This window comes from Dryobates pubescens, chromosome 12, assembly GCF_014839835.1.
Source record: "Dryobates pubescens isolate bDryPub1 chromosome 12, bDryPub1.pri, whole genome shotgun sequence".
Lineage (NCBI taxonomy): Eukaryota > Metazoa > Chordata > Aves > Piciformes > Picidae > Dryobates > Dryobates pubescens.
In genome coordinates this window covers 21,991,640-22,017,031 of record NC_071623.1, presented here as the reverse complement: position 1 = coordinate 22,017,031, position 25,392 = coordinate 21,991,640, and the positions used below count along the sequence as shown (strand labels likewise).

The 25,392-nt window shown below is 38.5% G+C and overlaps 1 protein-coding gene across 4 annotated transcripts in view; it reads left to right on the top strand.

Annotated features, from left to right (window-relative positions):
- Window positions 1-12: 12 nt before the first annotated feature.
- The window catches only part of ITSN1 (intersectin 1), a 129,320-nt gene continuing 103,940 nt past the window's right edge, over window positions 13-25,392 (top strand). For 3 of the 4 annotated variants that reach the window (XM_054165822.1, XM_054165821.1, XM_054165820.1), the window contains exon 1: window positions 13-206. The gene's annotated coding sequence lies outside the window, so the exon portion shown is untranslated. The remainder of the gene's footprint in view (window positions 207-25,392) is intronic. The other variant, XM_054165823.1, reaches the window with a different exon arrangement.

Sequence of the window (25,392 nt, the reverse complement as noted above, 5' to 3'; positions counted from 1 at the left end):
CCTGAGCCGCGCGTCAGTACGGCGGCTGTGAGGGCGAGCGCGAGCCAGGGCTCCTCCCCTCGCCGCTCGCCAGACGGTGGCTGAGGAGGCAGCGGGAGGGGATGGTGCGTTTGGCGGAGGCGGTGGCGGACGCCGGTCCGGCTCCTCCATCCCCCCCGCCGTCGCCATGGGTGTGAGTAGGGCCCCCCGGCCAGCGCAGATATGAGGTACTGCCCGGCGGCGGCGGGAGGGGACGGGGTAAAGGACGGGGACGGGATCCTCACTGGGAGGGGCGACGGTTCACCCCAGGCCAACGACACCCGCGGGCACCCGCGGGGGCGGTCATCGATGTCTTTGCCCTGTGCTGCTGCTGTCGCCCCACGTCTCCGCGTCTATCGGCGCCCGGGCGTGTCCTGGTGCCTGGGCCCGCTGACAGGCGCTGAGTGCTGGGCACGGAGCAGGTCGCCCAGCTCCTCATCCTCACTAGCCGTGGTCGTCGCCAGCGTGGGCGGCCCAGGGATGGGCCCGGAGCCCTGAGGCGGGCGCCCGCGGGATGCGCCCCCCATGCGGGTCCGGGTCCGGCCGGTGGTGTGTGCGCGCCGGCCGCTGCGCGCTGTGGCGGGCACCGTTGCTTGTCGTCCTCAGGCTGGCCTTTTTTTTTGGTTATTCTTTTAATTTTGACGGGTGCTTCACTGTGATGGATTTCGCAGCTACGGTTTTGTGGGTAGAGGAAAGCGGGGCAATGCGGCGCGGGGAGCGTCCCGGTTCGTGTGTTCTGGCTCGGTAATAGCACAGCCCTCGCCGTCACAAGACAGCCATCGCACCCGGTGGGAGCCGTGTGTGGGCCACCCGGGTCCTCCAGGGGATCTCGGACGTGGATTGTGAGGTAGCGGGTTTCCCTTTACCGCGTTAAATCATGATTTTTCTTGGTGCCTCCGTCCTCTTTGCTCCCTGCTCCTTCGACGCGTACGGTCGAAGGGAAAGAGGAATGCCATCCCTTACGGCTTGAAAAGGGCACACGACCAATGGAACGAGGGAGTGTCGCCAGGGCGTCAGGAAAAGGAAACCGGTCCATGGTCGGTGTTTTGTCCCTTCAGGTTGCCTCGGATTATTAGACAACTTTGTGGATAATATTTCCTGTGTATGTCTTTTGTTCTGATTCATCTGCTTCTTCGTTTTCAAAGAAATGTGGGGTTTGCTTTTCGAAAACAGTACTTTCTGAGTGGCATGGATGTCATGACAGGGAAAATAATTCCATAAATAATTAGATAATACTGTTTAGTAAATAATTCGTGTTGGTAAAAAAGCTAGCGTAGTGTGGTATGTGTTAAAGCAAGAGACACTCAGTTTTGTGCTACCTCTTCCCACCCTTCAATTCTAAAGTATGATTTTTGTTTAGAGCTTGTATGCACTATATATTTAAGGTAATAACCATGTATTTTAACAGTGTTTGAAGTCAACCTCCAAATACGTACCTTTTTTTCCTAAATCAGAAACCCAAACTGTGTATTTTAGGTACTGGTGATCCTGGACAGTATTAGACTGTGCACTGTTATTCCATGCGGCCTTACACAACCTTTTTTTGTTTGTTCTTTTGGCTTTTTCTTCTAGTCACTAGTAAATCCTCTCAATGAACATCACCTGGAGATGTTTTTATATAGTATACTTTTTTTGATGTATCGATTACTGAGCTCTTTTTTTTCTGCTTTAAAATGCTCACACTGCATCTCCCCACTTGAGGGGATGAAGTAGGAAAGGAGGAGTCTTGCATGTCAGTTGTATTCAGATTTCTGGAGCGAGGAGTGTACTTGCTTGTGAACAACAAGGAGGTGTACTGATTGCATATAGAAGTACAGGTAAATAAAACAGTTGCACTATATTTTCAAGTATGTGGTCATCTATGCTTGGGCATGCATGTGAGTCAAAGCAGCTTGAGCCATTTTAGCTTGCGTGATTAGCACTTGTATGCTCTCACTGATTTTGGCAGCTTTACAGGGGTCATGTTTCGTACAGATGAACTGTTTCTGAACAGTTTCTCCAGTGTATTAGGCTCCAACTTCATTTGAGCTGAGCGGGGTGCTCTCTGCACTTGCTGCTTGACAGAACACAATTCTTTCAGTTCTAGTGTTCCCTCTATAATATCCTACTGTCTTTCCTTCCAGATAAGATCCTTTTCAGAGTAGCTGTGTTTTCTTGATATTTTCCCTTTATATCCCGATTCAGTGAAATACCTACTTGGATACAAGTAATCTAAGGATTGGAATCTCAAAATGAGCTAGTGACTTGCAGTGCCTGTTTTGTCTCTTGCTGCTGTAGATATTTGGTAGGAAATTTTCATGTCCTTCCTCAATACCTCTAATCATTCAATTAAGATAGATTTGGATTCAGGCAAGAATGCAAGTTTAGTGATTAAATAATTTCAAGTGATGATGTTGAATAGCCTTTTCTGGTCTATCTTTGTACTGTAATCATGGATTATAATTGTTGTTTTCTGTAGGATAACATCAGGGAAAATAGGAAGGTAAGAATTCCATTTGTAGAACAAAAAGGCAAACAAAAAAGCTACAGAAAATGTAAACAATAGTCTGAGGAATGGGGAGAAGATCACCACACTGAGAGTTAATTTCCTGACCAGAATAGAGAAGGGACATTAAGTAGTTTTATGTGGGGTGGAGTAAAGAGACGTATCCTCTGTCTTCCCCAGGAAGAAAGTATTTATTTTATTTTTGATGCAAAAGGTGCATTTTTACAACATTCTCTTCATTGCAATCAAACAAAATGGTTGTCTTTTGCTAAATGTGTTAAATTTAGACACGTTGGTTATTATATTTTCCTTTTTCATATGTTGTTTCTAAAGTAATGAAATTAATGCTATTGTCATTTCAGTGGTCATCTTTCCTTTTCTCTGCTTCGTCAACTTTTCAAGCATTGTGTAAAATGTATGTCTGGAGTGTTGAAACAATCATTATTATTACTTGCCTGAAACCTAAATTTCTGCTGTGTATTTCTCTTTCACAGTAGTTCTCAATCTTCGTTCCCTTCCTCTGTCTTTTGTGGTTGTGTGTTCCCACAGGATATTTGTGGTGAACACAGTTTTGACAGTTGAAGTCTAAGTACTATGGATTTATGAGAGTAAGCTGTTGTGTGATGGCAATCCTTGAAAATCATGGCTTTGATGGTATGGTCTAGTATTACAGATAAATATAGTAGTACTAATATTCTGACTTAGCAAGCCCTGGTAACACTATTAGAATAATTTTGTTGAAGACCTCTTGTCTAAAGATATTTTCCCTTGTATGTTGATGGGTAGCTTCTTCCAATTTCCATTGGGATTCTCTATCTAAATATCTTTTAAGAGTCTAGACCTGAGGACAATAAATCCACTGTAAATAACTGGAGAGTGGTTTATCTTTGTGTCATTTAAAGTTAGTTTTACTTGCTCCATATGAATGCACAATTTGAAGATAACAGCAGTTAGTATGCTTCCAAAATCCATAGCAAAGGTTCAGATCTTTGGTTTCTGAAAGGAGATTCATAGAGAGATACCTGAAATGGTTGGGAGTTCTCTGGAGGATTTATGATGATACTCCTTTGTACCACGTTACTTTCTATACTTTCATACATAATTGTAATTAATATTGATGCTAATTAAAGTTACCTGTGAGTTAAGTAACAAGCCCTATTTGAGGACTTACAGGATTTAGAAAATTTCTAACTCAAACTACTCTTAAGAAATCTAAAGCAGTATCTCTGGACCTATTTAGTAGTTAGCTACTTTGCATATCTTTTAGCCATACTTTCTAAAGGTATTTTCCAAAACTCTCAGCCTTTACAACTTGGAATAAAGCAATGGAAAGTGAAGTTTTTAATGGAATATATACTTCATAGTAGAAACTTTCATTTAGAACCACACATGCTGTGAGTAGGTAGTCTGCATTTCCCAATGTCCCTGACAGTTAAGCACAGACTTTATCTTGTTCTGGCTCCCTGCTTTTTAAAGAAAGCAGTCAATTTCTGTCACTGTTTGCTGTTATGATTTTTGTGTTTTTACTGAATGGTATGTTAGGCATAACTGAATCACGTTTGTGGTATTAACTGTCCACAGATGCCTTCAACAGAATTTTCAAGACTTAAAGGACTAAAATAAATAATTCAGCATTAAAATTAAAGCTGCATGCTTGAGCAGATTTCTGGTTTCTGAGATCTGACAGACAGTTTCTGTACTGATAACTTTATTAGGGTTTGAAGACCATCCCTATAATAGCTTGCCAGCAGGCAACATTTTTTGGCTTTGTCCATGCTTTGTGATTGGAGACATCTGTGGAACTGTATTAAGATTTTGAGGTAAGGATAATATATGAACCCTTAAATGAGATAGTAATTGTTTTGAGTAATCATTAGAGTTTTGCAACATGTAGCAAAGCAATTAGTTTGTCAATAAATGTAACATATGCAAATCAAATTGTTGCATTCCTTCTGTGATTTTGCAGGCCTGTTAAGATCCAAAAGTACCTGTGCCAGAGTTGCACTGAAGAACTGAGAACTTTTGTTCATTTCTGGTATTTTAAATTCTCACTATGAGTACCTAGAAGCAGTGTAAGAGAAAAATATTAAAATTATGTCTAGTTGCATGTATTGGAAAGAAAGAGCAACCATCTATCATGGGGGAAAGCAAAAAAAAAAAAGATAATCTGTTGTTTTCTAAATAATGCTTGTCTTGCAAAATACACATTAACTATTTGTTAGCAGCCCTTATAGTTGAACTGTGAAGGAGAAATCCAGTACTGACTACTAGAAAGCTAATTCAGATTATAAGTCTTGGGTGTCCATTTAGCTGAAGAAGCTGTTTTAAGATAGTTGCCTATCTACTTTCAGAGGTCAAGATGAATTTATGCAGGCACACTCAGATGCTTATCAATGATGCCTGTCTTCATATTATGTTACCATTTAAAACCTGTAGTTGTCTTTTGGAAACTTAGTGCTTAGTCATATGACTGATCTGAAAACTGAAGATGCAACTGAGATGTTGTGTTGTTATTAAAAAAAGCCTTTTGTAAGTAAATGTAAAAATACATTTTTCATGTAGTATAGCTTATAATTACAATTTCACATTCATCAGCACAAGAATATGGACTGCCCTGTAAACTGTGAGGTGTAATAGTTGATGTATTTTCAAGTAAGCTTTTTTAATAGGTTGTGGCAGGATTGGTCTGTTCTGTCAGTCTTGCAACCAAGTAAGATAAAGGGTGAACAGATCCTAGTTCCAGCTATGTTACACTATGTTTAGATATTAGCTTCGCATTGTTACGCCCTCATCCTGCAAACAGTTCTGTATGAACATGTGCTTGTGCCCATGAAATGCTGGCTATTAAAGAGAATCTTTTGCAATACGTAGATGGAATGTGAAGAGTTCCCTGCAGGTACGAGGCCTTCAGCTGTGAACAGATTCTGTATGGATTCCTGTGTTTGTTGAGGACATTTATATGGACGCTCAGTTATCCAGTGTAACATGCTGTGGCTTCCATAAATCTTCAGGGTATTTTGGGGAAGTAAGAGTCTCTTTCTTACAGAGAATCATAAACAAAAGCTGACAACTTCAGAGTTCTGTTTTCTGTTTGCTTGTGATCTGATCGTGTGCCAAAAGTGATGGTGTAATAGTTTAATTTCTTGAACAAAAATTCTGACCTTTTTTCTTTGAATCACATGTGAGTCCCAATTGGATAAACTTAGTTCTTTGTTTTTCTTGGGTGGATAGGGAGACTTACACCATGGTCAGATTTTTTTTTTTTTTTTTTCAATTTCCATGGGCTTCCAATGCACTTGCCTTTTTTTACATAGCAATTCTCTGACCTGGTCCTTTGATGTATCTACTGTCTGTGCTACTGCAATGTTTACGTTCCTAGGTCTTTGCCACCTCCAGTCAGCATTCTTCTCATCTGTTTTTTGTTATTTGTGGTGGTTGTTTTTTCTTTCCTCTCTTGTATCTGTATTTCTTCTCTTTAATGGCCCTGTATATTTCAGTATTACCTGAGGGCTGGCAGGTGTTTTTTCCCCTTTAAGCTTTATATTTTGATGTTTGTTGGTTTTGTTCTGTTGATGTTTGTAAAGAGACAATCCCAACAAGGATAGACTGGAAATAGTTGATAGAGCTACACCCCAAGTACTTCTGAAAATTTTCTCACAAAGAAGCATTCAGTTTCACTACTTCCATTCTTCAGTATGTAGTCAAGTTGCAAAACAGCAGGATAAATGACAAAGAGAAGGAAGATTATTTTTTGTTGTTGTTGTTAGAATAGTATAGTGTGGAGTAAAGTTGCTGTAGGTATTCAATCAAGTACTGTATTTAAAAACCATGTAGCAAGATTTTCCACTATTATTTTCCAACTGTTCTTTATCATTGTCTCTCTTTAATTGTAGTTTGTAAAACTTAAATTCAGAGTAAAAGTTCAAAACATGAAATCAGTGTCAGAATATGTTTTCATGTAAGGTCATCTATACTTAAATTCATGGCAGGACGTAATGGATTTTGGAGATGTTTAGTGACAAACCTTGAAAACATCCATTATCCAGCTTAAAAGTTTCTGCATGTTCTGCTGTTCTGTGCTTACTCTATTTAAAACCACAGTAAGCAATATAGTATGTTCATAAAAGAACAAATAGTAACCTACTGCTGAACAGAATATGCTAATTTTAAGAAATGCAATAGAAATTAATTTTGTCTGGTAGAAAACGGTGCTGCTTCAAGCACTCGTCTAGATGTAATGTTGGCATTACTGATAGATTAACTAAGGCACTGACTCCTTACCACAGCTAGTTGGTATCATTAACTCTGTCTTAATGTTTGAAAATTCCTGTTTGCTAAGGGCTCTTCAGGTGGTGTTAATGGTACAAAGGGTGATACTGAGCCTCTGAAGAAGAAATCTTAGTTGAACTAAAATAGTTGCATCTTCCCATGCTAGTAGTAGATTCCTTCCACTATAATTCTCTTACGGTCTCTCAACCAGCTTCCCTGATAGGAAGCTGCTAAGGGTGTCATCCATGCTCAGAACATGCTTCGTTACCACACTTCTTGTCAGAATAATCTGAATGGAATTGAGGCTTGTGCAGCATTTTTGCTTTAACAGTTTCTTGCTTTTTTAACTAGTCACTCTTTGTGCACAATCAGAAGTTACGGATGAACCACAAGTCATGTAAGTGCACAGTAACTGAAATCTGCTCGTGTGAACCAGATATGTGAAACACTCCAAATGCAGTGCTGACTTTAATGTGTCAGATGCATCAATATGTTGCAAATGTACTACCATTGAAACTCATTGCCCACATCTGCAAGGACTGCTTAAAACTTAACACTGTCTGTAGATAATGCAAGCAAAACAATTTTGCTTTGTGGCTTTTTTTGGGGAGGGGGAAACTTGCATACTTTTGAGTGAACTACTTCTAAAGTTTTTTTGAACTGCTGACAAATGCTATTGTATGACTTAAAGTAGCTTATTTGTATTAACTAGTTGGGTGAATTTAACCCAACAAGTTTAATCTGTGATTGTTTTAGAACTTGCAAACAAACCCATGAGTATTTATGTAACCCTGAAGCATCTCTAAGTGAAGCTGTCTTCTAAATAAAATAAATTCCACAACCAAACCTTGCATGAACTTACTTGTTATGTTCTATAAACTTATGTAAGACCTTGGTACTTCTGTGTGTGTTCCTGTTCTTCCTCTAACTTAGGAAGTCTTGTCAAAGTTTTATTTTCATCTCTTTATGTTACCTAATAGTTTTCAGGTGGCGTTATGCGAAAGATCCTGGTGAAGATTGTGGACTAGTTGTTGATAGCATTCGTACGGGTGGTTAAATGGAATTTCAAAGCTAAATTTGGATTGGAAGCCTACTGTCTAAAACCAAATCATAGTGGTTGACACACCATGTGAAATGAAGAAATAAAGGAATATTGTATTAACAAAAGCAGATTAATTTGTGTGTGTGTGTGTGTTTGTCTGAGACTAGCCATTTTAACATCAGATCATCGTAATGCCCTCAGATTAGAGCTGCTGGTGTTGTGGGTGAAAAATGGGAAAGTTTGAAAACATTTGATAAATCCTTTCTTTAAAAGAAACAAGACTGAAACAAAAAAGGTGAAAGCAAGCTGTTTTGATTTGAGCATCATCTGATCCTGCAGGATCTCTTAGTTTGAATACTGTCTTTGTACAACAGAGACTCATAGTATTTATTTTTTTTTTTTAATGCTGTTGCTTGATTTTATATCAAACTACAGCAGAAAACTTCAGGTTTCAGTATTAGAATTCAGAATTTCATGGGGAGGTGACAAACTGGTAGGATCTGATCTGGTTCACTGTGCTTTTGCTTCTGTCTTGATACAGGCTTTGGAGTTCATACCATGAAAGGAAGAGAAGTAGGAATAAAAAGGGTAGGAGTAGGTAGAATTGTTTTTCTCTTTTTGTTTTTTTTCTTCCTGGTCTCTCCATTTGCTTTTGTAGGCTGGGATAAGAGAAATGAAGCTTTGACCTTTTGGTGTCTTGGCTCTTACTAGTTGTTGGCTTGAGGAATTGAACATTTTCCAGGGATGACATGTTAGCTGAAATTTCAGCAGGCTGAAAGACTGTAGTCTTTTCAGCTAGTAGTTATTTCTATGTACTTGGTAGGCTCCATTGAGAGCTGAATAATAAACCTTCTACCTATTGTATTTAGTGGGATATTTTTTTGTGGGGTCTTTTGAAGTAAGAGGGAGTATTCTTCCTTTGGCACTTCTGATGGTAAAGCTTCTGTAATCAGAAACAGCATGAACCTTCAGAAATAACTTGCATTTTTGTCCTGCTCTACATGCTTTAAGCATGAAATGTACACTGTAGCCGCAAGGAAAATGGGATTCCCCGATGGAGTTGCTTAATTCCTAGAGTTTCTGGAATTTAAGGCAATGCCAAGTTCCTGCTTTTCCTGGATTACTTTGATGCAATCCTGAATTAAACCACCTGGGGTTTGTTAGGAAAAGCATAGTACACACTAACTGGGGCAGGGTACCAACTACATTAAAATAGCTTTCCTGAGTGTATATAGGGAATGTAATTGTGCTGAACTTAAATGTTTGTCTTCAAAATCTAAATTAGGCATTCTGCTTGGGAAGTTCAAAACAGTGACAGAAATTTAGTCCTTGTACTTAAAACAACACAAACCCTCAAAAACCTGCAAGTATTGTGCATCAAGAATACTGACTCAGCTAAGCTCTGTGCACTGAAATGAAACCTAGGAAGCCTGCATGCTGCAATTCTTGTTAAATGTCGTTTCCATGTGTATGGAGGTTTATTTTGCTTCACTAGCCTTTCTTAACTTCAAAAAGCCAAGAAAAAGGGAGAAATTATTATTAAGGGGAAAAAAAAAAAGTTAATTGAATCCTCCAGGGAGAACAATGCATGCAATTATTCTCCACTTGAGATACTTTGTAGCTAGAGAGGTTTCAAAAGACAGTAAATATAAAGTGCAAGAAAAGGACAGAAGGCTACAAATAATGGGGGTAGACCACTATGCGGGTTTACAAACTTAGTTTGCTCTGATTATCCTTTTTAAGAAGGCAGCAGCAGTTTCAAGTTCCATACCAGGCCATGTACAAGAGGAAGCCCTTAGCTTTTCTGGCAATCCTGAGTACTTTTCTGAAGCAGTTTAGGTACATATGATGAGCCATGCACTACAGCTAGGGCAAAGAGGTGGAAAAACACTAGGTTAACAAAATTAACCAAAGAGGAAAACTGGAAGCCTGTCTCAGCTAAGTTAGTTTAAATGTCTACCTGTTGACTTCAGTAGTTATCCCTGTACTGTATTGTGAAACCAGGTGAATATAGTCTACCAATAATTCCCTCTTGTATTAGCTTGGCTTTGTCTCATTAAAGACTTTATTCTATGAAGACTTAAATAGAAACAAAGCCTTATTGCGATAAAAGGAAACACAGATTACTGATTTAGGTGGCTTCCACCTTTCTTTTGATGTATAGATTTCTAAAATACATCTTCTGAGGATTCAGCTTAGGACAATGTATATAAACCTAGTATGAAGCTTGATTTTTCTTAATTTTGCAAATTACCTAGAGGTTTCCTTTGTGTTGGATATGAGCCAAAGGAAACCATGCTCTTGAATCCTCACGGTGTCTCACTCTTGTTTTGCTGAGAGAAATGCTTTAGCTAATAGTCTTGCAGAACTGTTCTATAGATACGTACATCAGCAGATTTAAAGCAGGAGTTGTTTCATCTAAACACAGAGGCAATAAAATTACTGCTTTATTTTGAGAGCTTACAAAACCCAATTACATATGTGTGCAGCTGCTACTGTGGAGCTCACACCTTCATGTAACTATTAAATCTCCAGAAGATTCCCTGATAGACTCTTACAGGCAACACAGAAGTATTAGTAAAGTTGGCCTGTTGCTGATGTGTTGAGAGTAAAGAGTGTGAGGAAAATACTCTTGTGGAAGTGCCACGCCAGAGGAGAGGCTTCTTGAGTGATGTGTTTGTCCTTGCAGAATACTTCCAACTTGCATGCCTACATCTTATGTGTCTTTCTATTTACCTGTTCCTGATTATCTGATTTAAAATTAAAAAAAAAAAAAAAAAAAAAAAAAAAAAAGGCTAGTTCTTTAACAACCACAGATTTAAACTGTGTCCTGAATCATAGCTGTGAACATGCTTTTCTCTTCCCACTAGGCATAGACTGACTTTGTTGGGAAATATTTGGCAGTTGTATTCAGTTAATTCTGTTTGAAAACTCTCAACAGCTGGTTGCTACAGAGTCATTATCTCTTTCAGATTTTAATGTTTAGTGGGCTGGATACAGTGGGGAGGTTATTGGCAAGGTAACTGAAAAGATGTTAAGCTCTTTCTCTCTTGGGATGATGCTGGTTTAATCCCTCTTTGTAGGACTTCTTTATTACTGTTTTCAGTGGCTTGTATGAGCAGTGCTGTTGGTGGTGGGTGCTTTGACCTCTGGCACTGCGAGTGGGTACTCATATTTTTGGCGAGGCTGCAGCATTTTGATACTATGGCTCACTTTTCTTGCATCTTTGTGGTTTCTGCTCAGTTGGTATGCCTATCTAGAGACAGGCATTTAAAAAATGAAGTTTAACTGAATTTCTCATATAGGTCTGCCACACTTAAAGCTGCATGGACCCCCATTACAAAATTAGATCTCTCTTGCAACAATTAGATACTACTTGGAATAACTATGATGCCCACAAGCTTTTTGGATTTTGTTGTTGGGTAGGTGGTTGGTTGTTTCTTTTTCTGTTTGTTTGGTTTTGGTGGTGTGTTTTGGTGGTGTTTTTTTTGGGGGGGGGGGAGGGTAGGGGTGTCTGTGTGTGTTTTATTTGGGTTTTGTTTTGTTTTGTCTGTGCTTCATTTTTTTCTTTATAGTGTTTAATTCACAGATGATTTAGGCATGTTGCTGGGGCTTGATACTCTGAAATTGCTGTTTTCCAAAGCAGATCAATTGTCCTGTCACAGAGAGAATCTTTCCCAGGCAGTTCATGTGCAGTCCTAGATGATAAAATCTTACAGATTTGTCTATGTAATCATGACATTTATTTATTTTCTTTTTATTAAGAAATAAATATTTTTATGATTCAAAAATAAATCTGTCCAAAAGGTAGGCTATGTTCAGGGTGGTTCACACACTCCAGAATTTTTTTTTTTGAGATGGCCTTCCTCAAAGTTTTGGTGTAAGCTATGTGGATTGTTCTAAAGCCTGTATGTTGTTTGCATGTTCAGGCAGGTATGTTTCGATCTCTCTTAATATTACCAATGTTTTAGTTTAGAAGCAGTATGATAGCTTTCTTAATTGTTAGCAATGAAATTCATGTCCCAGAAAGACCCATGGAAGTCTACTCAGATTCTGAAGCAGGTTAATATAAGGGGACAGGTGAATAAAACAGAAAACTTACTACTCTGTGTAGAGTGATGTGGGCCACCAGCTGTCATTTCTAGCTTTAGCTCTGACATCCCAATCTGTGTTCCAGGAAAGTTCACCTCTCTCTTGCGTTGTTGTTAGACAGTAGGTTTCTTCCTAGTATTTCCTGACAAGTAAATAGTACACGTTGTCCTGAGGTATTAAATTCTTTTGCTGGTCTTCAGTGTTTGCACTGTAACCCAGTTTCTTTGCCTCTACTTCAACTTGATTCTTCCAAATGGTACCTTCAGTTCTCTGAGAATTTTAATGCTGCATGCTTTGACAGTGTAGCGGCTGCTGGCAATTAGATTTCTGGAGGTCTCTGTAAGACCTCATTTTTAGGCTGTTAAACCAACAGGAACTTTTTAAAAGGCTGAAGTAATGCTTACAGAGTTGGAAGATGCTGATTTTTCTGCTGGGCCTAATTCAAAATTCTTTCTCCAAGGAACTGGAGGTGCAGGATTTTTTTTCTTTCTCCCTACTCAAGCATTCAAATTCTCATCTGTATATGCAGTGATTATATGTGCCATAGACAAATGTATATTCCAGCTACTTATGTTATTCTCTCAATTGTCATAATGTATTTAGCATTATGAGAACTGTTAGTCAAAATAATTAGTGAAATCTTTCAGCATGTCTGAAAGTAAGAACATGAAATGTTGCCATGTAGTAGAACTGTAGCTGGAGTCGGTTGTCATGGACACTGTTTATTGGAGAATTAAAAATAAAAGGGAAAAAATAAAAGAAGTGTGTGAGTAAATGGCCTATTCAGTCAAGAATGTCAGTGCATCTTTTGGCAATGCTTGCTGGCAGGCTGTGTTGAGGATTACTTTCTGCTGCTTTTTTACGCTAAGCATGTGAACTGGCATTTTTTCTTACATAATTTGAAGTTTCCTGATTAAAAGTCATGCTGAAACACCTGTGCATTTAAAGGAGTACTTGCATTCTGGAACTGTGAGCAGCAGTGTTTAAGCAGCTGAGAAGTGAGGCATGTTCATATAATTGCATGTCTTTGAGTACTTTATTGCTCATTTATATGAGAAAGGAAAGTTGATTTGGCTTATGTATGAGATTTATGTTAGTGCTGCTCGGGAAGCTTTAAAAGCAATAGAAGCTAGTACTTTATGAAAATTAGTTATTGTCACTTGGTTTCCAGACAAAAATAATGATCTTACGCTTGCTGTGTTCCACACATCTTATAATTTACTGTGCCAGAGAACTTGTTCGCAGTTTTGGAACCAAACATACCTGGTAGAGAATGTTATGTATCGTACTTGTATTTAGAGCCTCTGCTGGTTCTTAGATATATATTCATTGTTTGGATGTCCTTTTTGTTTCCCTGAAGGGAGACAAGTTAATTTTGATGCAAAAGTTTAGGGTTTTTGCCCCTACAAGTAGCCTGCTCTACTCTCCAGCAAGCTTTAGTGGGGTGTTGAGGTTTGTGGGGGTTTTTTTGGTTGGTTGTTTTTTTTTTCGTTTCAACTGTTAGTAAATGCCATGTGTATTTTTCAGGAGAGTTTGGAATTAGACTGAGCTTTTGAGACTTTTTGTGTGTGATGTAGGTTTGATTGTAAGCACTGGAGTATATGGGTTTGTGAGTGGTTGAAATAATGACAGCTTTATTTTTAGTGTAAAGTATCTTTAGCTTACGTTTCTCCTACAGACAGGTGACTACAACAAAATCTTGCTTGCCATTTTAGAAGGTATCATTAGCTGTAATGATTGGTAAAGGAGTGAATGCTACACTATAATGCCAATTTTCTTTTTTGGGTCTTAATTCCAAAGGTAAATAATCAGAAATGTATTTTTAGAATCCACAGTTTATTTTTAAAATCTTGTGAGTTGCCATCTCTTAGAGTATGCTGTGTTGTACTGAAGCCAGCTAGTGTGAGCTGAAAAATTATTGCTGAATGTACTGCCAATTATGCTAGCCTCTGCTATTTCAAGCTTCCTTCACAGCTGTCCCCAGCCCTCTTCTGATGATCTCTCCTGCAGAAAATCTTCATTTGGAGTCACAAGACTCAATTTTTGAGGTAAACTTGCCCCTATTTTTAACAAGCCTGGGTGAGAAATAAGGTAAGCCTGATTCAAGGGTGAAAGTACATTAATAGTTGCAGTAGCTTCAGCAATAGATTGAATAAATAGGGACTGTAATTATTTTGACTGTTAGTTTTCGATAGGACAATGATAGGACAAGGGGCAATGGGTGCAAGATAGAGCATAGGAGGTTTCATGTGAACATAAGGGAAAACTTTTTCACTGTGAGTGTGACAAAACGCAGGAATGGGCTGCCCAGAGAGGTTGTGGAGTCTCCTGTGGAGACATTAAAAACTGGTCTGGACACATTGCTGTGTGACCTGGTCTAGGGGATCCTGCCCTGGCAGGGAGGTTGGGCTAGATGATCTTTCAAAGTACTTTCCAACTCCTAGTACTCTGTGAGTCTGTTTTAATACACTACGGCACATGTGAGCTACAAGTTGTGCAAACTTTTATTCCTCCTATGATGCAAGTTGCACAAAATTTTCTTATCTATCATTCTTGCATGAAGAAATTTGTAATGGAAAATAAATGTAATTTATAATCTTAAACTGCAGATCTCTGCTATTTGCTTGTGTATGTGGGGGGAAAAAGTGTGTGCATGCCTGTATATCTATATGTACACACGCACATCAACCTGACTCATGACCTGCAGATATGATCCTGTTATTGAAATGGGGTGGTTTCCTTCCAATAAAAAGGAGTTCCATTTTCTCCAAGCCATTTTTTGGTACCTAGAAATAGTATTTTATGGCTGTATTAGTATGCTTACTATTCTAAGTTTTATTAGGGCACTGTTTTGAATTTGTAAGTAGTTACAGCTGAGTTCGTTATCTCCCATGGATACTGTCTTCTCCATGCTGAAAACCTGAGTGGTTTAGGAGAATGAATTAGATTAGTAGATTACAGTCACTTAAACTAGGGGGGAAAAACAGTGTCAAGTCCCATTTTAAGATAAGACCAAAACTGGTAAAAAAATACCCAAACCAAACAAAACCCAAACATAAACCTGCCACTTTTTTAAAACTGAGAAAGATTACCACTGCTACAAGTAAGAAACAAAGAAAGATCTTTTGCATCAGGAGAACTAAATTAACTGAAATATTATGGTAGCATACATGTAACAATGTAATATTCCTTCTGTTATATGCAATAAAAAGTTTTGGTTTTCCCCAGTTTTACTACATTTTTATGTGAGCTGTTTATTTCAGAATCTTCCTGAGCTTTGGCTGCATGCTTGATCCTGGACTTGAATTCAGCATATAAAGGAAGAAGGGGCTGTATTGAGGTTAAGCGTAAGGACTGGACATATCAGTGTATCATTTGCTATCAGTGTTATGTCTTTCATCCTGTCAATCTTAAAACCATAAGAAAAATATGCTGAAAATACACAAACTGAGCTGTAATTCTTAACAAAGCATGGGAAATAATATTCTGCAATTGCTTTTATGTTGTTATTAATAGCAAGGTTAGAAATGGAGAGGAGGTAAACCGCTCCATAGGCTTTAAAATGATGTAACTTAAACACTACAGATTCCATTTTTTGTTTGTGTGTTTTGTTTTAGAGTGATTCTCCTCCCCCCCCCCCCCCCCTTTTATAGAATTAGATTTTGAGGAACAAATTCTTATTTAAGTGAAGATATGTAAATTTCTTGTTGTGGTCCCAGAATTTCACTTGGTAACTCTTGAAACTGATACTGGAGGTGGCATCTCTGCATGTCATGGCTTTGTCTCGATAGACACTGACTTTCAGTGAACCAAAGTAAGCCCATGACAACAAACATATCAAGAGAAAACTGTCTGGGTGAGCTGTAGCACTAATGACTTCTGTAGGAATTAAAAGTTTACGCATTTAATAAGATGTCTGATGTCTTTCTCTTCTTCAACATCTGTGTCCTACAAGAACCTCATTCCAGGCTTGTGTTGTGAGGGAAGACTAAAAAGGAGGGGTCTTAGAATCCTGTTGACTGCTGTTAAAAAGAAATATATTAATCTCTAGGCAAGTAAGATCCTAAAACAAAATTCTGTATTCAGAACTTCAGTTGTGTCATTATGGATGTAACATCTGAGTGTATTTGGTCTCTTCACAGAAGTGTGAAACACTAATCTTTGTGGTTTTGCATGAGTGCTGTAAGAGCTGTGGGAGTTTGATGGAAGAAAACACTGCGTTGTATTTGACCTATGAGGTGGATGGACTATAAAGTCTGCTGTAGCATCATCCCCTTCCTGTGCCTTTATTAGACTTCTCATGCTTCATTCTTTGTTAGCCATCTTCTCTGTGACCTTTCTTTACTGCTCCCCATGTAATTTTCATCTCTTCACTTTTTTTTTCTGTGACTGTCTTTGCTGAGGAAACAAGTCTTCTGAGGAAACAGAGTTCAGTGTTTATTCATAGTAACCAACCTGCTGCCACCACATAACTTAAGTGAATAAGGATCATACTGTAACATACCAGCAGAACTGTAGTTGGGCACTGATTAGTATTTGACATGTGAAAAACTTGAAAATGTGTGAGGTGTTAGAGAGTTCAGAAAGCTTGTTTTCATAGCTGTCTTCATTTTCTGCACAAATCAAACTTGGGGTTTAGATCTATTATGTTGGGAAATCAGAGCATTGTGTTACAGTTTTGCAATTTGATTTTTTTTCCTAGTCAAAGACAACACCAAAACTGTAATGTGACTTGTAACAAATTTTCCTAATTATTAGGTACTGAAAAACAGATGACTTCTGAAGTACCCACAGGGGAGAAACTTGTAAGCTATGGTAAATAAACCTTCCCATGCTGCAGTTTTGTGACTTACAGTAAATAAACCATTAGCACTAACAGTAATGTTAATGTTCTTATCTTCTTTGTGGAAAGGAATTTTTATCCTGGAGTGAGGTATTAAAGCATTTCAGTACAGAGAATGACTGTCTTTAGTATTATTAACCATATAGATGTCATTTACAGAAGACCCATAACAAAGTAGCTTGCTTTGCAGATGAAGCAAGTAAAATACTTGTGCATGTGGTACACTCTCCCTGTATCTTGCATTCTTCAGAGAAGCTGTCTTACGAGCTATAATTATTTATATAGTGAGAATGAACATCTCTTATAACTGCTTGATATATGTATCTTATTAAAAAAAAAGATCCTGTCTTCTGTATCTAATTTTTTTCCTCATAGTTACTTTGTGTGCATTTTCTGGTTCTGTCTTGCATAGGTTTGAAATGAATCCCAATTCTTGTCAGAAATGCAGTGCGTTTCTAGCCTGGAACTTGATGACATTGTGTTTGAGTGATCCTGTTGCTCCCTCAACTGCTCAGCAGTTAGAAAGTGCTGCTGCAGAATAGTGTTTGCAACATCCATCTTGTTATAACTAAAAGCTGAAATCTGTCCTTCCAATAAACTCATACTTCTACCTAGCTCTTTTTTTAGTGAGAATTTTGACCTCAGTGCATGTGTTCTTTGAAGGAGTCTGTTGTGTAAATACATGCACCTCAGCTCCAGTGAAATACATTGAAAGCCTTACTTTTTTATGTGTCTGGTTTTATAATTTCTTTGCTTTTTCCGAACTTACTACCACTGGTGGTATATTCAGCAGGATTATTTCTGTCCATCTATCTTAACATTTGAAGAGTCTTTAATCAAGGATTGAAACTTCAGGTGCTTATTTGGAGCTAACAGAAAGCACAAATGTTATCTGGAAAGGAAACTTGTGACATGCCCTTACACAATTTTGTGCCATTCACTTGCACTTGCAGTAATTTAATAATTTGGTTTAATATAGAAATAAAATGTATCATTTGAAATACACTTCCATTTTTATATATGTCTACCATTTCATCTTGCAAAACATTTTTGCATACCTCAGTTGCCTAGTGTTGTGGACACCTGCAATGGTTTTGCTCCTCTGTGAGAATTTCTTTTAGGTATTTTGGAGGGGAAGCAGCAGCCTGATGGAAAAAAGAAATGGGGAAGAAAAACTTCATTTGCAATATACTCAGCCTTATGTAGTTAAGCCCTTTTTACTTCAGTTCATTAGTGTATTCTTAAGCATATTTTAAATAGAAGGCATTGCCTCCAGTAATTGAGCTTTGAGGTACTTAATTCCTTCTTTAAGCTTCATGTAACTTTTGCGTTCATGAACATTTAAGAGAATCCTTTGTCCTCCATAGGTAGCTGTCAGATAAGCAAACTTCCTTGTACTAAGGAAATACCTTAATTTTACAAATGCCTTAAGGGGCTGACCTTATCACTATGTGAAAAATAGTAAAGGAAGTTTCACTGTCTGCTCATACAACATTTGCATCATTTTTTCCTAATAAATCTGCTTTTTAAAGGGTTATTTTGCCTTTCTGTTGTCTGTTGGAAGCATATTTGTGTTAAATAGTATGCTACTGTGCTTAGGTAAGATCAGATATGTCTTTGGAAATTATTCCCCCCCCCCCAATGTATTTTTGTTTGTCAAACTAAATAACCATTGCTTTAACTGGGTTGGTTTTAAAAGAAGTATTTAATTTTCTGTAAGGCTGAGAACCAGTGATCCTACTCATGGTGAAGAGGTCTGTATCCATCCACACAAAGCTCTAAATAAAATGGTCTGCTTTATAGAAGACATGAAACTTTAGTAACTAACTCCTTGCAGTATGCCAGCTGCTTTACACTTAAGATAGTTCTTTAGTATTCACCTGGGAACTATTTTATGTATTGTTTTAGTAATAAACTTCTCAAACTACTCTGCTGAAGGTGCCTGCCTTTAGGTGATCTTCAGTTTCAGAGAGGCTGAAGAGGATTACTGAGTTGTATCGATTAGAGCAGGTACTGCTTATTGTACACGCTTCCTACTTGAAGTAGAACAGGCACTGTGGGTTTTTGTTGTTGTTTGTTTGTTTTTTTAACAATTTGTCAAAGTCTCCTTGACTGCAATGTGACATTAGTTATTTATTCACTGTATTGGATCATAGAGAAATTTGGCCAAGTCCTCTTAAGTGTGTCATGTTCTTCTTGTGTGCCAGAAGAGCAGAAGCCAAAATCTGGTAACCTGTCTGTGAGTCAGTCCACTCATAATTGAATTATTTATGTAATAAAAAAATGATTTGTAAGTCAGAACAGTTTTGTCTGTTCATGGGTTTTCTAATTCTACAACATTTCCTATGCAGTCTCTAGTATTTCCTGAAGGGTCAGAATCATCTACTATGGAATACTGGTTTCTTCAAATAAGTTAGTATGTTGTCATGGGTTGACCTTGGTTGGCTGCCAGATGCCCACAGAGCTGCTCACTGACGTCCCTTCTCAACAAGATAGAGGAGAAGATGGGGTGGGGAATAGTCGGGGTGGGGAGGCTTATGGATTGAGATAAGGGAGAATTCAGAACAATTAATGTCATGGACAAAACAGACTTGAGGAAAATGGATTTATCACCAGTTAAAATATGTCTGGATAGTAAGAAACAAAACCAAATTAAAATATCTTTAACCCTCCTTTATCCCAGACTCAACACTGCTCCCTTCTGACTCCTCTATCTCCTTGATACTCCAAGCAGCACAGGGGAGTGGGAAATGGGGATGTGATCAGTCCATTACAGGTCCTCTCTCTTGCTTCTTCCCTGCATGCTTTCCTCCTCCACTGCTTTGGTGCTGGCTCCCTCCCCAGAATACAGTCCTTCAGGATAAACCTGCTTTGGCCTGGGGTCCTCCACAGGCCTCAGTGTAGGTATCTTTTCTGTTGTAGTGTCTCCATGAGCTGCAGGGGATCCCTGATGGAGTGTCTGGAGGATCTCTTCTCCTGTGGGTGCTTGCAGGGCTGTTTCTCAACACTTTTTTTCCTCACTGCCAGGCAGTGTTTTGCCCTTTCTTACCCATGTTTTCCCTGAGGGGCTACCATCTTGGCTGAGGTGCTCAGTTGTGCCCTGTGGGGGTTGGTGATAGCTTCAGAGGGGCTGCTCTTCCAAATCCACACTGCCTGCACCTGCACTCCATGTAACTGTTTAAACTGTTTTAAGTAGCAATTATAGATTAAAATGCTACATTGAGAAGGTGGGAACCTTGGTGTAGTGCTACACCAGTGTAGTGAAACACGGGAGAGTCCATGCAGAGATGTGTAGTGGGACTCTGGGAAAATGGAAGAAGAAATTTGTCAGCTACCCTTCGGTATATTTACATGACATTCTTGGCTTAAAAGTAATATAGAAAGTCCACCTCACTGCAGGAGGTGGCCCGAGTGGGAGTGGAAATAGTTGTGCTGTTTTAGTTAATGTAGGAGTAAGGAAAGAGTTAATCTTAAAAAAAGGAAAAAAAAAAAAAAGGTAGTAATGGGATTCTCTAGTTGCACTCTTTGTTGCTGAGGCAGTAAAAGAAGAAACAAGGCTATTTGTTACATGGACTGGAGAGGTTAGAAGTTTGGTAAGGTAAAAAATACTTGGTGAAACAGTAATGATTCGGTGCTGCACTGGGCTTTTGCAACAACTGTGCTCCACTCTGAAAAGCTAGAGTTAAAAAAGTGATGGGTGGCTGAATTAAAGGTGTGGCAGGTCTATCATGCTGTTAGAATTAATGTACTAATATACAAATAACATAAAACTAGCCCTTAGGTACTACAGAGCACTCAGGCTTGGCTTTTCTTTGGCTAAGGCTGAACTCCAGCCTTTGGCCACATTTCTCTTTTGTTCCAAGTGTATCTTCTAAGTGCCATTGTTTAGTAATCCTTGAACCATGGAAACAGGCAAATTAACAGTTCTGAAATAAAGTACAACTGTCTTTATTTTATGTAATGTAAACTGGTTCTGCTATCTACTTTGATTCTATTAGCTTTCATTATAACTACAAAACATTACTTACTGGCAGTTGAGATCACTGCTTAAGTTCATGTTTGCAAAACAAAATAGATTTTGAAGGTCTAAGAGAACACAGTACTTTCATATTTAACAGTAATATGATTTTCCCTGTCCTCCTTGCTGAATGATTCTTGAAGTTAATGTGAAGCTACTGTTAAAGCTATCTTGTAGGTGTAGCATGTTTTCCTAATGCTGTAATGTTTATGTTTCAGTTCGTTGTTTTTGGGGTTTTTTTGAGAACTTGTTTTAAAAGGGAAGTCAGCCAACTGCAATTGGCTGATTAAACTTTTTAACAAACAAACCAAACCAATAACCAGCCCCCAAAACAAAAACAAACAAACAAAAAAGCAGCTTATTACACCTCTAAGTAAAAAAGAAGAAAAATCATAGAATCATTGAACGGCCCAGGCTGGAGGAGCCGTCAGAGATGATCCACTCCAGCCTCCCTGCCATGTGCAGGGACACCTCTGAACCAGTCTGTATTGGCCAAGGCCTCATTCAATCTGGCTTTAAACATCTTTAAGGAGGGAGCTTCCACAGCTACTCCAGGCAGCCTGTTCCAGAGTCTCACCACCGTCGTTCTGAAGAACTTCTTTCTAAGATCAAGTCTACACCTACTCTCCTTCAGCTTAAAACCATTCCCCCTTGTGAGTTCTATGAAAGTACTAGAAGTTCATTCTGAAAAATAAGAATTCATACTTCAAAAGGTCTGGTGGTTCAGAAGGCAATAAATATTTAAATGAAAATAAGATACTTATTTTAGTATGGGTTTTAGAAACAGTTAAGTGATGCAGTGGATTTTTCATCTGCGGTGAGTTGAAGTTTCTCCCCCACAGCATTAACTTTGCCAGACCAACTCAGTTAGAAGCAAATGAAGCTGTATTTACAAGCAAAATCTACACTCTATGATGGAATGCAATGAATACATACAAAATACACAGTATTTACAATATTATACAGTTATTTACAATTCATAAACAGCAAAAGGACCCCCCTGGCCAAGGACCAGGGGAAGCTACAAGCTTCTCCCTGCCTGCCTTCCCCTCACCCCCCTGTATGAAAGGGACAGGAGAAAGGAGTGGAGAAGTTAGACTTAGCCAAAGCCAGCCAATAAGCAGGATATCTCCCCTGAGCAAAACAAAACAGCCAGAGATCAGAAGAAAAAAGAAAAACAATTATTATGGTAGAGCTCATCTTATCCCAGATATTTATTCAATGAATTTGTTTGGAATAATCTTTTGTTTTCCTTTTTACACCCAATAGTGATTTGTTTATATTTTTGTACTTTTCTGTTACTAAATTTTAAAGGCATAGCCTAAAACCACCACATCATCACATTAAATCTTTTTAAATGAAAGCCAGCCATCTTTTTAAAAATATACTGTAACTCAGTCACAGTTCTCTCAGTACTGGAATTCCTTGGTGAAATGCTGTCACGATTAAAAGCAGCCCAAGTATGTACAAGATTAAAAACAGATATTCAAATTCTGCTAGCTAGACTATACAACAGAATGATCTCCTCACTGCACCCTTTGCTTGCTTTTCTCCTAATGTCAATTCCATTTGATTAAATTGGCAACTCCTTAAGGGAAAGCGTTTCATTTTGGTTATGTAGGCTGTACAGTCCTGAAATATTTTAACTGTAGTGCTTGGGAGCTCTTTGAGTACTGCTGGTAATTCACAGTCATCAGCCACCTTTCTTAGCATGGATGAAGACGCAGAATGTAATCACACTGGAAGATCTCTAGTTCTTCTACTTATAATTTCCAGCCTCAGCGTTTAGTTTCTGCTTTTGGTGACCCATGTGCAAAACATGTGCTCGTGGTTCATGATCAGGCTGAATTAGGTTTCTGTTCCAAGTTATGCTATTAACTTCTACAGTGAATTAGAATGCTTTCTTGCCAGAATTTCCCCAGCATTGAAAGGGAGATTGTAATTCTCTTTTGCTTCAGAAGGGAGGATATTAATGCCAATAACTAGTTATCTAGTTGCTTCTCATGTATTAGAAGAAGAGGAGGAACATGTTTTCAAGGAATTAATCTCAAAACTCACTGAATTAATAATCTTGTCTGTTTGATAAAGATAAATTTTGAGCACCTTGATCAGGTTAAATTAATTATTATTATTAATATTTAACTGTCAGCTAAAGAAAGTAGCAATACCTTCACCCAGAAATGTATGAGTTAATGTAGCCTGGAAAACATAGTACTGTTTTAATGAAAGGCAAATTGTGGGAAACTGCAAACCAGCTGTTAATCTAGATGGCAGAAAAGTCTGTTTGGATCTTAAGCTAGTCCAAGAATTTTGAGCAGTATAGGTCTGTTGTCAACCTGAATGTTCTTCACAACTGTCCTCTGGAACTTTCACCCTAAGGTCTTGAAGTAATAGAATGTGTTTTGGAACTGTTCCTTACACAGTATTTCATCAAGAACGGACAAAAACCTGATAAGTTCCTGTGGAAAGAGTTGTGGAGGGTTTTTCTGCAGCTTTCCTTTAAAGCTTACAGGACTGAACAAGGTAAAGTGACTGTGCCATGGAAAAAAAACCAACAAAACAGTGTCCTTAACTGCTTGCAAATTTGTTGTACAGAGAAAAACCATTTTTGTTATTAGTTGGGCCTTCCACCATAGTGGCTGATAAATGCCTTCATTTTTCCTATTTTCAGAAAGTAAAGAGTTCTTGTTTTTTTTTCTTTAGACTCTTGAGGCATTTTCTGACTTGTAGTGGATAAAAGAGTGCCTTGCTACTATGCCTGTTGTTTTCTTGATGCATTTATAGTGATTTTTCTTCCTTTCCCCTTAGCAGAAGATTGTTACCATGAATAGTGATGTGACCTTTTAGCAGTTTGGTCATTGCCACAGTATTCGCAATGGTGACTAACTTTTTGTTAATGGCATTTGGGTGCTTGGCAAAAAGTACAAGACACAGTAGAACTTAACATTTGTGAAGGTTTTTACAGTTAGAGGTCATTCCTGTAAAGAGCAGAAACTCTGAAAATTTTGACTAAAACTGGTAAACTGCATTAATGGTCTGATTTCCAAAGAGCAACAATCAAACTTAGGTGAATGTCCCAAACTAGTTTTGTTTTCAAGCATCTGTCTAAAATTACCAGGTTTTGATTAAACTCTCTTATTGATATGTTTAAAGGCTTTCCCATGTAACACAGGAAAAAAAACCCAAATTGTTGTTAATCTGTGATACTCTCACATGACATCCTGCTTGGGGATATTTAATCATAATTTGGAATTCTTGAGAAGGATGAGGGTATTATCTGGTTGCATTTGCTTCTTTTTTTTCCTGTAGGAGGAGGAAGGTGACTGATAAGTTGCCTCAGGAATTACTCCTTGAACTGTATGCCCAAATTACTTAGTGGATGTTTGTTTAGTAATAGAAATAGAAATGCTGATCTGCATTTTAAGGAAAACAAAAATACACCTTTTTTTGTTTCAATTTTATATTCATATGAACAACCTTTGTCTAGAAAACCCTCCTTTATGAAGGAGCAGAATGTTAAAAGAGTACTTTTTGTACTTATAAAAGAATACTACTGCTGTATGGAATATTTGTTTATGAGAAGAAATTATTTGGTGTGAGGGATAGCAAATAAAATGTTTCTGGATTTATCTGTAGTAGTATGAGGAGGGAGCATGAACAGCTGAGATGTCTGGCATTTCCTTGTCTCCCTTGCTCAGAGCTGAGTGTAAGCAAATGTTTCTTTAAAACTATCTTATGTGTCTTAAGTATGGGTTTTGACACTATGTATATAAAAATTGTGTAGATTGTGGAAGTTCTAATTGTACAGTATATAGAAACTATGCCTGTCTGAATGCCTTGATCCTGATGTTTGTTTCCCATTTTACATCTGTGAGTCAGTATGAGATCTCATCATTCACCGTATTCGGGCATGGGGAAAGCCTCTTCGTGCTCTAAAGTCCATGACAAATCACTGTATTTGGAGAGTCACATATTGCATTGGGTTGAAAAAGACCTCCAAAGGTCATCTTGTCCACCCCCACAGTAGTGAGTAGGGACACCTCCAACTAGATCATGCTGCCCAGGGCCACATCAAGTCTGATCTTGAATGTCTCCAGAGATGGGCCTCAACCACATCCCTGGGCAAGCTGTTCCGGTATTTTGCCACTTCATTGTAAAGAACTGCCTCCTTATGTGCAACCTAAATCTATCCTGCTTCAGTTTAAAACCATTGCCCCTCATCCTATTGCTGCAAGCCCTTCTAAAAAAACAGTCCTTCCCCAGCCTTCCTGTAGGTCCCTTTCAGACATTGAAATGTAGCTGTAAGGTCTCTCAGCCTGTCTTCATAGTAGAGGTGCTCCAGCCCGCTGATCATCTTTGTGGCCCTCTTCTGGACCTGCTCCTGCTTTCTTCTGTGGGGTGCCCCAGTCCTGGACACAGTACTCCAGGTAGGATTACTCCAGTAGGATTGCCACAGTGGAAGATAATCAGTACTGAGAACCTACCTCTAGTTATTGCCCATCTCCTTACCTCTGGGAAATGCCATTGCTTCTCAGGCTGAAAAATGTGTGCTGATCTAGTCTTATCAACTTTGTGATTTTTGAGGAATAGCACTCTCCTCTTTCCCTGTCTTCCTTGCTGGAAAT